Source organism: Tamandua tetradactyla, chromosome 25, assembly GCF_023851605.1.
Source record: "Tamandua tetradactyla isolate mTamTet1 chromosome 25, mTamTet1.pri, whole genome shotgun sequence".
In the NCBI taxonomy this organism is placed as follows: Eukaryota; Metazoa; Chordata; class Mammalia; order Pilosa; family Myrmecophagidae; genus Tamandua; species Tamandua tetradactyla.
Window position 1 is genome coordinate 10,675,533 of NC_135351.1, and position 13,929 is coordinate 10,689,461.

The following is a 13,929-nucleotide window of genomic DNA, read 5'->3' on the forward strand; positions in this document are numbered from 1 at the left end:
TAATCGGAGAAAAAAGAAGAAAGTAAAGTGAACAGAGTCTCAGGAATTAGTAGTACAATATTAAATGGTAGAAATAATGATAGTGGAATCTAAGAAGTAGGAGAGTGACACAGGGCAGAAAAAGGCATCTGAGATAAAAATGGCTATCTTTTTTCTGACTTTAATGAGAGATACGAACTTAAATACAAAACCCAAGCAGGGTAAATATATATAAAAAATCACACCTAAACTTATACATAGTAAAACACCAGGAAACCAAAGAAAAAAAAAAAGTCAGGAAAAAAAACATTCTTTTATATGCAGGAGAAAAATTATATGACTGCTAGCTGATTTCTCATTAGAAATCATGGGCCCAGAAGACAATAAAATGGCAAATTTAAAGTTCTGAGAGTAAAAAAAAATCTGCCAACCCTAAATTCTACAGCTATCAAAAATTTCCATCAAAAGCAAGGCTGAAATGAAGACATTTTCTAATAAAGGAAAGCTGAGAAAATTCACTGCCAGCAAAACTAAATCCAAGAAATGATAAAGGATATTCCTCAAGCTGAAAGGAAATGACAGCAGAAGGAAACTTGGCTATACAGGAAGGAATGTAGAACACTGGAAATGGTAAGTAAATTAGCAAATATAAAAGACGATATATTTTTTCCTTCTCATAATTTTCCTTAAAAGGCTACTGACTGTTTACAAGAAAAGTAACAGCAGTTTGAGGTGTGGTTAGTCCTCTATATCAAGGTAAGAAATATGACAACACCCAAAGGACAAGAGTGGAATAAATGCAATTATTCTATTGCAAGATTATGGCAATTAATTATTTTTATTAAAAAAAAGGCAATAATATTTTATAAACTGTTCAGATTTTCCAGGTACACCTAGTTACATATTATTATAATTTTCTGGGTTTTGTTATTACTGTATATTTTGAAATAATTTTAGATTTACAGAAGAGCCACAAAGATAACACAGAGACCTCCCATGTACTTTTCTCTCTGTTTCCCCTGAAGCTAACATCATATATAACCTAACAGCATGTTTATCTAGGTTAATAAATTAATACTGGCAAACCACTAATAAGTGACTTACAGACTTCATTCATATTTCACCAGTTTTTCCCCAAATCCTTTTTCTGTTCCAGCATCTAATCCAGGATTACACATTGTATTTGGTTGTCATGTCTCCTGGGTCTCCCTCTGTACCTAACAGTTTCTTGGTCTTTCCTTGTCTGTCATGACCCGGCTGTCACTTGTGAAGAGTACCAGCCATCTGTTTTCTAGAAACCTCTCATTTTGAGTTTGTCTGATGTTTTCAAAGTATTAGAATAAGGTAATGGCTTTTTGGGGAAAATGCCACTGACGTAAAGATCCCTGTTCATTACATCTTGAACTATTTTTTCTTTTTGTATGCTTTATGGCAGGCATCACGTTTCATTCGTTTTTCATGTGAGTATCCCCTTATTGCAGCACCATATGCTGAATTATTTTGTTTGTTCGATTTTTTTGTTTGTTTGTTTGGGAAGTGCATGACCCAGGGATTGAACATGGTCTCCCGCATGGCAGGTGAGTATTCTACCACTGAACTACCCCTGCACCCTCTGCTCATTACATCTTATAGGAGAGCATGCAATATCAACATGACATACTTCTCATGTTGTTAACATCAATTACTTCATTAAGGTAGAGCTGTCAAAGTTTTTTTCAACTGTAAAGTCATTATTTTTCTCTTTCCAGACTCAACTGATTAGTAGTAAGTCACTAAGTCCAGTCGACATTTGGGGGAGAAGGAGAGGACAATCACATTTTTGAAATGTGAAACATGAAGTGTCAGATGGAAAGTGGCACAGTCTTGACTCTAGACAGACTTTAATAAGTTAGGGATACAAATTGTTAGTCATGGATAAACCTCTACATATCATACCAAGTGGTATATTTGAAAATCCAATAAAAGAAATAAAATGAAACACTAAAAAGTATTTAATTTACTAAAAAGAAATTGGGAAAGAAGCAAAAGATGAACAAAATACAGAAGGTGCAAATGAAAAACAAATAGTAAGATAATGGACTTAAACCCAACTGTATGAATAATTTTATTAAAGTCAGTGAGCTAAACAATTAAAAGGCGGAGATTAACAGACTGGATTGGAAAAGCAAGCAAGGTCCAAATATATGCTATCTACAAGAGATTTCTATAAATACAAGAACAGACAGGTTGAAAGTGAATTAATGGAAAAATATATACTAGTACAAACAGTAAGTGTAAGAAAGCTGCTGTGTTGGTCAAAACCAAAGTAGGGAATAGGGTGTGACAGATAAAGGGTGTGGAGCTTCTTTTTCAGGAGATGAAAATGTGAAATTGTGGCTTTGCAGACCTGTGAATAGACTAAAAACCAATGAGTTTATTTAATTGGGTGAACTGTATATTATGTGAATTATATCTCAATAAACCTGTTTAAAAAAAATACTCAGGTGAATGAGACTTCAGACAAGGGATAGTACCAGAGATAAAGAGGGACACACATAATAATAAAGGAGACAATTCACTAATAATATATAATTCTAAACAGATATGCACCTAACTATAGAGCTTCAAAATACATAAAAATACATAAATTAAAACCTTAGAGGACCAAAGAGAAAAACAAAATCATAACCATAGTTAGAGATTTTCAGCAATTGATAGAACAATTAGACAAAAAAATCAGTAAAGATTTACAAGTTTTGAACAACACAATCAACTAGTTTGACCTAACTGACATTTATAAAACATTTGACCTAATTGGTATTGGCAAAATTTAACCCATGTTCTCTAACAATAAAATTAAATTAGAATGAATAACAATAAGATATCAAGGAATTTCCTCAAGTTTGGAAAACAAGCAAATTGCCTCTAAATAACCAATTAAAGAAGAAATCAAAATGGAAATTATAAAATATTTCCATTTCCAGATGAATAATAACGAAAACATAACACATCAATGTTTGAGACAGAATGAAAGCAGTGGTTACAGGACAGCTTATGGATTTAAATTATTTCCTCTTTAATATACAAGTAAAAAAAGTAATTCAACACAAAATGTAAGGAAATAAATAATACAGGTAAGAACAGAAATTAATTATACAGAAAAATAGTAGATAAAATTAACAACACAAAGCTTATCTCCAAAAGTATTAAACTGATGCCCCTCACAACAAAGCTTAAGATATTGATAAAGCTGACAAAAATTCTAGCAAGCCTACTGAAGGAAAAAAAGAAAGAAAACACAAATTTTCTGTGGTACAGAAAAGATATCACTATAGAGTCTATAGACAGAAAAAGGATAACACATTGTGCTGGGTTTAAAGGATTACGTACCCCAGAAAAGCCACGTTTTAATCCTGATTCATCTTGTAGAGGCAGCTGTTTCTTTTAAACCCTATTCAGCACCGTATGTTGGAAATTTGATTAGATTATCTCCACCAAGATATGGCCTGCCCAATTGTGAGTATTAACTTTTTAATAAAGGGTGATGTAACTCCACCCACTCCAGGTGGGTCTTGGTTAGTTTGCTGGAATCTTTTAAAAGAACAAGCATTACTTTAAAGAGCCATGAGGCTGAGAGCCCACACAGCCAGAGACCTTTGGAGATGAACGCCTCTGGGGGAGCTTCATGAAACAAGAAGCCTGGAGAGGAAGTTCGCAGATGTCACCATGCTTGCCATAGGCCTTTCCAGTTGAGAGAGAAATCCTGAATTTTATCAGCCTTTCTTGAGTGAAGGTAACCTCTTGTTGGTGCCTTAATTTGGGCATATTTATAGACTTGCTTTAATTGGGAGAGTCTGGACTCCTAGTCTTTACCTGTGAGCCAATAAATTCTTGTTGTTTAAACCAACCCACTGTATGGTATTTTTCATAGCAGCCCTGGCAAACTAAGACAACTACTAAGAAATACAAAAGAAAATTTAAATAAATGAGAAGGTTTAAATAAGAGAAATGCCATAATCATGGTATTACAGTGTCAATTCTCTCCAAATTTATCTATAGACTCAACACAATTCAAAGCAAAATACTAGCAGACTTTATTTGTAAATATCAACAAGATAATTCCAAAATGTATATGGAAATGAAGGAACCTAGAGGAGGCAAAATAACTTTGAAAAAGAAAAACAAAGACTTAATAAAAAGCTATAGAAATTAAGGCAGTGTGGTATTGCTGTAAGGACAGATATATAGATTAATGGACCAGAGCGGAAAGCTGAGAAATAGATCAACATATATAAGATCAACTGGTTTTTTACAATATCACAAAGGTAGTTCAATGGGGGAAAGACAGCATTTTTAATAAATGGTGTCTGAATAATTGGATATTTATACTGGAAGAAAAATAAACCTTAGCCCTACTTCTCTATTCACAAAAAATAATTTAAGATGATTCTTTGAGTTAAATGTCCAACTCGGAAAAAAAGAATTTCTAGAACATAGGAGAAAATCTCCTCTGGCAAAGATTTTTACAGAGTTCCTAAAAAGAACATAAAAATCATTAGTCATAAAAGAAAGAAAAGGTGATAGATTGGACTTCAAAAAAATTAAACACTTTTATTCTTCAAAAGAAACTGTCTTTTAAAGGGGTGATGGAAATGTTCATTATCTTAATTGTGATTATCGTTTCAGGGTGATGGATATGTTCATTACCTTAATTGTGATTGTGGTTTCAGGGTGATGGAAATATTCATTATCTTAATTGTGATTGTGGTTTCAGTAGTGTACATATATCAAAACTCATCAAATTGGACACTTTAAATATATGCAGTTTATTTTATGTAATTGATACCTCAATAAAGTTGTAGTGAAAAAGAACTGGAAATAAAGGTACTATGTCACTAAATAAAACTTTAAAAAATATAAACAAAACAATACAAGGCAAAGAAAATAAAAAGACGGGCCATATATCAGAAGAAGTTTTTTTGAATAAATGTATCTCACAAAGGACTTTTACCTAAAATATAAAAAGAACCCCTAATACTCAATAATCAGACAAACAACACAATTTAAAAAGTGGATTAGAAACTAAAAAAAAATCAAAACAGAAATTTCCCCCAAAAAGACATACCAATGACCAATAATAACATAAAAAGATGTTCAACACATCATCAATCCTCAGGGAAATGAAAATTAAAACCACAAAGAAATAACACACACACCACTAGAAAAGCTAAAAAATTCTTCTATACTGTTGGTGGGAGGATAACATGATACAAACACTTTGGAAAAGAGTTTGTCACCTTCTTACAAAGTTAAGCACACATTTAACAAATGACCTAGCAAATCTTCTCCTAGATTTTTATAAAGGAGAAATGAAAACACGTGTCCACAAAAATTGTACATGAATATTCATAGTAGTGTTATTCATAACACCCCAAAAGTAGAAACAGCTCAAACATCTATCAATGAGCAAACGGATAAACAAATTGTGGTCTGTTCACATATTAAAATGTACTCAACAATAAAAAGGAATTTACTAATGATGCATACAACCACATACAACCTCAAAAACATGAGGTTGAGCAAAAGAAACCAGATTAAAAAGATTACCTTTATGTAATTAAGATTCTACCTATGGGAAGTTATAGTTCATGGAAATCAGATCTAAAGATAAAAGTTAAAAAAAAATCAGATTGCTGGTTGCTTTTGGTTGGGGAAAGGGGAGACGAGTTGCAAAGGGGCAGTGTTCTGGATTAATGAAAATATTCTGTACCTTGATTGTGTTATAGTGTTATGTGGATTTATACGTTTGTCAACAGTCCTCAAACTGTTAAATGCATGCATTTCATGCAGGGCTATTCCAGGTAAATATTTAAGGAAGTCTTCATAAAAATAGGCTGTCACATAACTAGGGTAGAGTTTTCAGGTTTGGAGTTGAATCTTCCGTTGACTTTCTAACTTCCTCTGTTGGTTTTTACTAAGTAGAGCCATCAGGTTAGCAGGAGCTGGAGAGGGAAATACCTGAGAAGAATCTCAGCTTATCCTTCAGAAACACTAGTGAGGAAGGTCTATTAATTTGTTTCTTTCCACTTCCATATTTCTGAGTGAAGAGTGAGATGCCTAGATATATTCTTACCAGGCTGTACAAAGTGACGCCCCCAGTGTCGCGTGGAAGGATTGTGGCAGTGAGAGGGGGCAAGGGCAAAGAATAGGAAACCAGAATGAGTTTCCAAATCTGCTCGATACAAGTACACACAAAAAGTATTTTAGAATCTATTACAAAGTGATTTGGATTAAAAGCATCATTGTCCTGATGCATCAAAATAGACAACTAGAAACTGATGTAGGCTTTATTGCAAATGAGTTGCAACTAAGGAATATAACACAAGTTTATCTTTAAGCCAGAATATTATTTGGCTTGAAACCCTTTAAAAATAGCTCCTTATAAGATTTCTGAAAAAGTTACCTTTGGTGCTGAAATTTCTCATATTTGGTCTCAGTCCAAAAGTGATTTCCCCCCGCGTGCCTTAATAATAAGGCATTCAGTCATCTAGGGGCTGCCTGCCTGTGGAAAAGCACCTCCTTTCTGCAGGGTGCTCTCTGCCCCCCGACATTCTTCACATTGCACTGTCACAGCCCTGTCTGTACTAATCCCCGAGGAGCTCGCCCCACCAGCACTGCTGGACGGAGAGTGCCTGGAGGAGGGCCGGTGGCTGACTTAGCCTTGTGTGCCATGAAAAAAGAGACTCGCTTACTACCCTAAATAAACAGAAGGAAGGTTTATTTATGGAGAGAAAGAGAGAGAGAGAGGGTGGGACCGGGGAGGGAGGAGGGGAGGAAAGGGGAGTCGAGATGAGACTGAGCCATGAAATCTAAGGGAGCAGAAGCCGAGAGGTTCGTTCATGAGCTCCTGCTTTAGTAGGAAAACAACATGACCTTCCGAGGCCCTTTTGGGGGACACAAAGGAAGTCTTACAGGAGGATGCAATCTCCAAATCCCATGTTCTCAAACATCACTGACCCCTGGCCTCCTTGAAGTATGACCCTAGAATTCTCTTTTCCACTCCCCTTTATTTGGGGACACAATGGGGGAAAGGGCTACACAAAGACTCCAGAGAGAAAGAGGTGAAACCTCTGGCTGTCTTTGGGACCCAGGGCAGGAGAGGGAAGACTGAAATCATCCAGGTTTAGGCTCAAAGGCTACCTCTTTAGAACGGCTTTCTCTGAACATCCAATCTAAGCTACACACCACCTCTCTCTCATCCTGGCCTATTTTAATGTTGTTTTCATAGCACATGGAGGAATCTGAAGTTATCTTGTATATTTATTTACTTACTTCTTGCCACTGCCAGTAGGCTGGGATCTCTCAGAGGGTAGGGCCATGTTTTGTTAAATACTATTCTATACTGAAGCTAATAGTCTGGCCTAGAGGAGGTATTCAGTAGATACTTGGTGAATGAATAAATGAATGATCAAATGAATGAATGGATGCACTAAAGACATGGGTCAGGACATTTTATTGTGGGCATAGAATAGAACAGGAAGGGAAAGGAAAAAAAAAGAAAAGGAGATCACCTCCTTGCCAGCCCCACACTGCACCATCCTCTGATCGGGTTTAAATCCAAAAATCTGTTTTGTAAGATATTAAGGGGTAGTTTGTTCAAGGGCACAGGGAGTCAGTGGTTTGCTTATACCAAATGATGATTTTTTTTTTATTCAGAAGGGCTGAGGATGACTACATTCAGACTTTGGGATCCAATTGTAAAGTGGACCAGAAATTCTGGGAGGAAAGACAAGTGAAGCAGGGTGCAGAGTTTAACATGGCCCAGATTTTGTTTTATTTGTCTCTGGATTTTTAACTGTTATTATCAGAGGTTTAGGTTCCAAGAGGCTGAAAGGTGATCTAAACAATGTGATCAGACAAGATTTACAGGAAATCTTAATAAGAGGGGAGAGTCTAAGATGAATCTAAGACTTGGAGCGTTAATACACAGGAATGCAGTGGTTTTTACGAACCATTGTGGGGAACAGAGGACAAGGGAATTTGGGGGAATGAAGTTATATATAATTTTGAGCTTGCTGAGCTTCAGATGACAGCAAGATACCCTGCAGAAGGACAACACAAACAGCCTGCGAACATACCTCTGGAGCTCAGAGGAAAGGTGTAAAAGTTGGAGACACACACACACTTATACAAAATATGAATTAGCCACCTTGTCTGTAGTGAGCGCATGTACATCACTCAAAGTTGCTAAAATTCTTAGATTTGGCAGCGGGGGGGTGGTGGAGGTTGAGTTTTAGAAACCCAGCTCCAAATGGAAAGATTGAATTTTGCATTTTATGTTATTTCTTACTATTCTAAGCAATTAGCTGACAATAGTGAAGGGATTCTGAATGTCAGAGTAAGTAATGAATTTGCTTAAATTTTGTCCACGAATCGTCATGTAGAATGACCAACCTCCTATGCAACACTGCTTTAAAGATAATCACCCTAACTGAAGAGGAAAAAACAATATAGGAAATGACTGGCTCTGAGAAGATTTAGGAAAATGACATCTCTGCTCAATTCTTGACTTCATTACCTTAACTCTAAGATGCCACTGATTGTTTAAGATGATGAGTTAATAGACTTTTTTGGAGGGGGAAGGAAAGTAACACCCCCACATTAAATGTAGATTATCTATCATGAAGCACCACCTCATTTCAGAAATAACACGTAAAAAAAATAAAACGCATCTTACATTTGAGGACCTATGGTAATTAAGTAGGAATTAAGACCATCTTTGCTTTCCTTCATCTTTCCAATGACTTGCCCTAAACATGGTGAATGTAATCACCACAGTGTATTTAGATAGTACAAGGGCCTATTTAATGCCACAGTAAGCATTCTAAAAATAATAATTAAAAAAAGCTTAACTTTCGATGGTAAGTGAAATTTGGGAGAGAATGTTTCACTAACCACACATTAATATATTATATACTGGCAGAAACCACACATATGGAGGAAATGCCGAAGAACAAGATGCTATCATCCAAGTGATGAGTTTTTTTTTTTCTTAATGGACATGGAAATAGGGGACAAAAAGTGGGTACTGCCAACGGTTCTAGAATACACATAGAGCATTTCACACAGAGTCTGGTGGCAGGGTAGAATAGAAACAGACCCATTCTGGGGAGCAAGATCATGGAATGGGAGCTGCCCTATTCCCAAAGCAACAAGGGGATGGATAGTGGGTCTTGTCAGTAGCTGCCTGCTATATTGGGGTGCTGGATGACTATATAATTTCCTATCTGCCCTCCTGATGGCAGGCCCAAGGGAGGCAGTAGCTACAGAATCCATATTTTTCCTCTCTGTGAATTTTAAATGCCCTCCTTACAAGTAAGTCAATTTTATGCCTTTCAGATATTCAAATTTCCTTGAGTGATCTAGAGGAAATTAGTGAACTGCTCAATGCTACTGTTAAGAGTAGATTGCTAATCCCAATTTTCATAGAGACCAAGATACAATTGACAAAAATGCTACAACCAAATCATGCAGTCCTTAGTCAAATGTAAGCAGTCCATAGCTAAGTGGTACCTTAACATGGCTTTTACTGAGGCAAGATTCACACTCCAAAGAAGTCCACCTGTTCACATATTAAGAAACAAACCTGTCCACATATTAAGAAAGGGGAGTGATGTAAAATTATGCCTTGTTTTAGGTGACCCAGCTCTGTACCACAATAAATGCCTTATAAATCCTTCTGGAAATCAGAACACGAGTAGGTGTCAAGTGAAGGGGCTGAATATATTTATATACTGTGTAATCAAATCTGGTTAATACTGGCAATGGACGTTCCCTGTTAGACTCTTAAGTCACTATGTAAATATTAATTGTCCATCAAAATTCTAGTAACTCAGCAGGCTACGTTTGCTTTGAGTCATTGTTGAAGAACAAGCTTTGGGACTGAAAAGTGGTAAAACAGAACTCAGGTTACTCAGTCTCATCTGTTCTCAAATTAATAACCATTAATAAAACGAGCATGCTGTACAGGATTTATATTGCACTTCTATTTTAGGTGATCTACAGTATAGTTTGGAAATTGTTACTAAAACAATCATTCCCTTATTACTCTTTCAGCTATTTCTCTGAAACATTCTAGGAGACAATAAATGTAACTTCTGTCACAAATTTGTAACAGGAACTGTCAAGGTGATGCCTAATTCTGTGTATCCAATGACTTAAATTGAAGAAGCCTGCAAAGCAATGTATATCACTTTGATGATTAAAAGCCAAGTTTGGTGAGTGGAACAGTTCCACTCACCTGTTAGCACCCATCTTCAGATACTTTTCTGGAAAGCTCAAGACAAGCAGGTCCATTCAATGAGCTCTTCTCAACTGCCTCTCCAGATTACCAAACCAATCCTTTGATAATCAAGGATGTGCCGACTATTTTAGGGGATGATTTATATGGCAAGCAAGGCTTCGTCTAGTCTCATAATAGTGTGTTTGTTTTTCTTCCAAGAGAAAATGCAAAGATGAACAAACTCCCTCTTCAAGATGAGCTGCTTGCATTAAGAAAAAAAGAGAAAAAAGAAACCCCACATATATGGCAGTTCTTTCCTGCAGCATAAACAGTAAATATTTTCTATGTGACACAGGGATGAATTAAATCCTTCTGACTACCTTAAGAGCTTTCGACTGTGTTGACAGCAGGGACTGGACGACCAGGAAACCATGTGCTTGCTAATTGGCTGCCTCATCCCCTTTTCCTTTTCTGTGTCTGCCAGGTGGAACCCTGACTTCCAGAGTGAGCTGGCTCTTGGTTGCATCCTGCCCGTTATCTCTGTCTGGCCAACAATCACTCTGGGCTTCCAGAACTTCAGAGCCTTTGAGAGCACTGATAAGTTATTCTCAGTCTGCCCTGCCAAAAAGGGTTTTGGGCCAAGAGACTGAGGAAGACTATTGTTGTCGCTTGCTGTTATCTCTCGCTCCGAGTCCACTTGGCAGATGTGCAAGTCCATCTCGCGGGTATAGAAACAAGGCACTGGATCCTAGATGAGTCAACATGGTAATAAACAAGAGCCACGGAGGAAATAGCAGCCAGTCTTGAAAACAAAAAAAGAAATATTTTGAAGTTTATTGGATGCCGAGATGTTTGTCCTCCGTAGCAAAAACTGCTTTATCTCACTCCACAGCCTTCCTAGCAAAGAAATGGGGAAGTTAATAGCTTATCAAACGTTAATCGGCTGTAATGTTTATGTATTACTTACATAGCATGGAAAGTATTTTTTGGTGCTGGGGGTACTGCTTCCTTTAACTGCAAATTTATATCTTCATCATTCGTCTTCCTTTTTGACAGACTCCATATTCGAGGAAGGCCCCAGTCTGCCAAGACATTTATTGTCTCCTGAACTCACCCCCGTGCTATCAGGGAAACCACCCTGTGTGGCCTCGGCAATGCCTGCAAGAAGATGAAAAGTGCAGGCTTTCTCCGAAAGTAGCCAGGGAAGCATTCTAGAGACCTTGCCTGGAGAAGGTTCTCTGCCTGCAGCAGAAGCAGAGGCAGTGTGAGAGTGGGTTGGAGCATCACAGAGAGCCCAGCAGGATGGAGCAACAGCCCCAGCATTTCAGCATCTGCACGGGTCTCTCTGATGCCCACATGTGGGTCAAACCCTGGGCTTTCTGATACAGCAGGAACCTAGGAGGCCCAGGTGAGATGAGATCAGAAATGCTGAGACTGCAATGGCACAGTTAGGATTCCTGGGGAGATGCAGGATGAGGACACCTGCTGCAGGCCCAGCCCCAACCTTCCTCCCAGAGATCTAGAATAGACAAGAGTAGCACTATGTGATTTGATCAGTGAGTGGAAAAGTATCTGCAAAGCCCCCTTCAGGGAGTGGTGAGAACAGGGAGAAATTCAACTTCCCCAAGTTGAATTCTTGATATTTTCAAGAGCAGTGTGGACAACCAAAGCTATAGGCTGAGCCCCCAGTCTTGGGGTTTGTTCATATGAAACTTAACCCCACAAAGGATAGGTCAAGTCTACTTAAAATTTAGGCCTAAGAGTCACCCCCAAGAGAGCCTCTTTTGTTGCTCAGATGTGGCCTCTCTCTCCAGCCAACACAACGAGCAGTCTCACTACCCTACCCCTGTCTACGTGGGACATGACTCCCAGGGGTGTGGACCTTCTGGCAATGTGGGACAGAGATCTTGGAATGAATGGAGACTCAGCATCAAGGGATTGAGAAAAACCCTAGAATGAGCTGAGACTTAGCATCAAGTGATTGAGAAAACCTTCTCGACCAAAAGGGGGAAGAGTGAAATGAGACAAAGTGTCAATGGCTGAGAGATTCCAAACAGAGTCGAGAGGTTATCCTGGAGGTTATTCTTATGCATCAAGTAGATATCATCTTGTTATTCAAGATGTAATGGAGAGGCTGGAGGGAACTGCCTGAAAATGGAGTTGTGTTCCAGTAGCCATGTTTCTTGAGGATGATTGAATAATGATACAGCTGTCACAATGTGACTGTGTGATTGTGAAAAACTTGTGTCTGATGCTTCTTTTATCTACCTTGTCAACAAAGGAGTAGAACATATGGAATAAAAATAAATAATAGGGGGAACAGATGCTAAAATAAATTTAGTTTGAAATGCTAGTGATCAATGAAAGCGAGGGGTAAGGGGTATGGTAGGTATAATCTTTTTTTTCTTTCTTGTGTTCGTTTTATTTCTTTTTCTGAATTAATGAAATGTTCTAAGAAATGATGAATATGCAACTAAGTGATGATATTGTGAATTAATGATTATGTATGTTGTTTTATTTTGTTTATTTTTTAATTAATAAATAAATTTTAAAAAAAAGAGTAGCACTGTGTATGCTAGACTCCTGAAGGACACTTAGGATTGGGATCCCAGGAGAGGTGGGACTTTCGAGGGTGACTCAGCAACATCTTATAATAATCCTCTGGTGACAGAATAATAATCAGAGGGTGGCTGTGCCAGTTTGTAACTATGATGCACCACAGTAAAGCCATGTTTTAATCTTGATCCAGTCTTGTGGAGGCAGCTGTTTCTTTTAATCCTGATTCAACACTGTAGAGTGGTAACTTTTGATTAGATTATCTCTACATAGATGTGGTGTGCTGATTGTGGGGGTGTGACCTTTTGATTGGATGAAGATGTGACTCCACCCATTCAAGGTGGGTCTTGATTAGTTTACTAGACTCCTTTAAAAGGGGAAACATTTTGAAGGAACCTCAGATACAGATGCTTGAAGAAAACTTGCTTCAGAGCTGGTAGAGATGCTTGGAGATGCTTGGAGAGTCCCCTAGAGAGAGCAGATGCATAGACAGGGACATTTGGAGCCCAGCAGACATTGCCACGCGCCTTCCCATGAGATACTAAGCAAGCCAGAACTCAGAGTTGTGTCCCAGAGGAGCTAAGTGAAGGCCCACAGACACTTAGAGAGGAAACCATTGGCATTAGAACCTGGAAGCCATAGAACTGGGAACGGGGACTAACAGATGCCAGCCATGTGCCTTCCCAGCTGACAGAGGTGTTCCAGATGGCATCAGCCTTTATAGAGTGAAAGTAACCTCTTGTTGGTGCCTTAATTGGGACATTTTCATGGCCTTACCACTGTAAACCTGCGATGTAATGAATTCTATTTTTAGAGGGCATTCCATTTCTGGATGCTGCATTCTGGCAGCTTTAGCTAACTAATACAGTGGCCATATCTCTCAGCTTTCTCCAGAAAATCCTGGCTTTGTCATGGCCTTTATGTTAATAGTTCTCTTTCATGTTCCAAAGCGTCTCTGCCTGGTTGATGCATTAAATGGCCCCTCTCATTCATCCAAACCTTAACGGACTTGAAGGTAATGTTGGGGAATGTCAGAACTGTGCTATTAGTGCCACTCACTACCTGGGCTTTTTATTTAACTTGATTCCAGAAAACAGCTGTTAAGCACCTGTGGCATATCAGCTACTGTGCTG

The 13,929-nt window shown here is 38.0% G+C and overlaps 1 long non-coding RNA gene across 7 annotated transcripts in view; it reads right to left on the minus strand.

Moving 5' to 3' along the window:
- Window positions 1-4,920: 4,920 nt before the first annotated feature.
- The window catches only part of LOC143669122 (uncharacterized), a 35,951-nt gene continuing 26,942 nt past the window's right edge, over window positions 4,921-13,929 (minus strand). For 6 of the 7 annotated variants that reach the window (XR_013168731.1, XR_013168730.1, XR_013168728.1 and 3 more), the window contains one exon: window positions 4,921-11,137. This is a non-coding gene — a long non-coding RNA (uncharacterized LOC143669122). The remainder of the gene's footprint in view (window positions 11,138-13,929) is intronic. The other variant, XR_013168729.1, reaches the window with a different exon arrangement.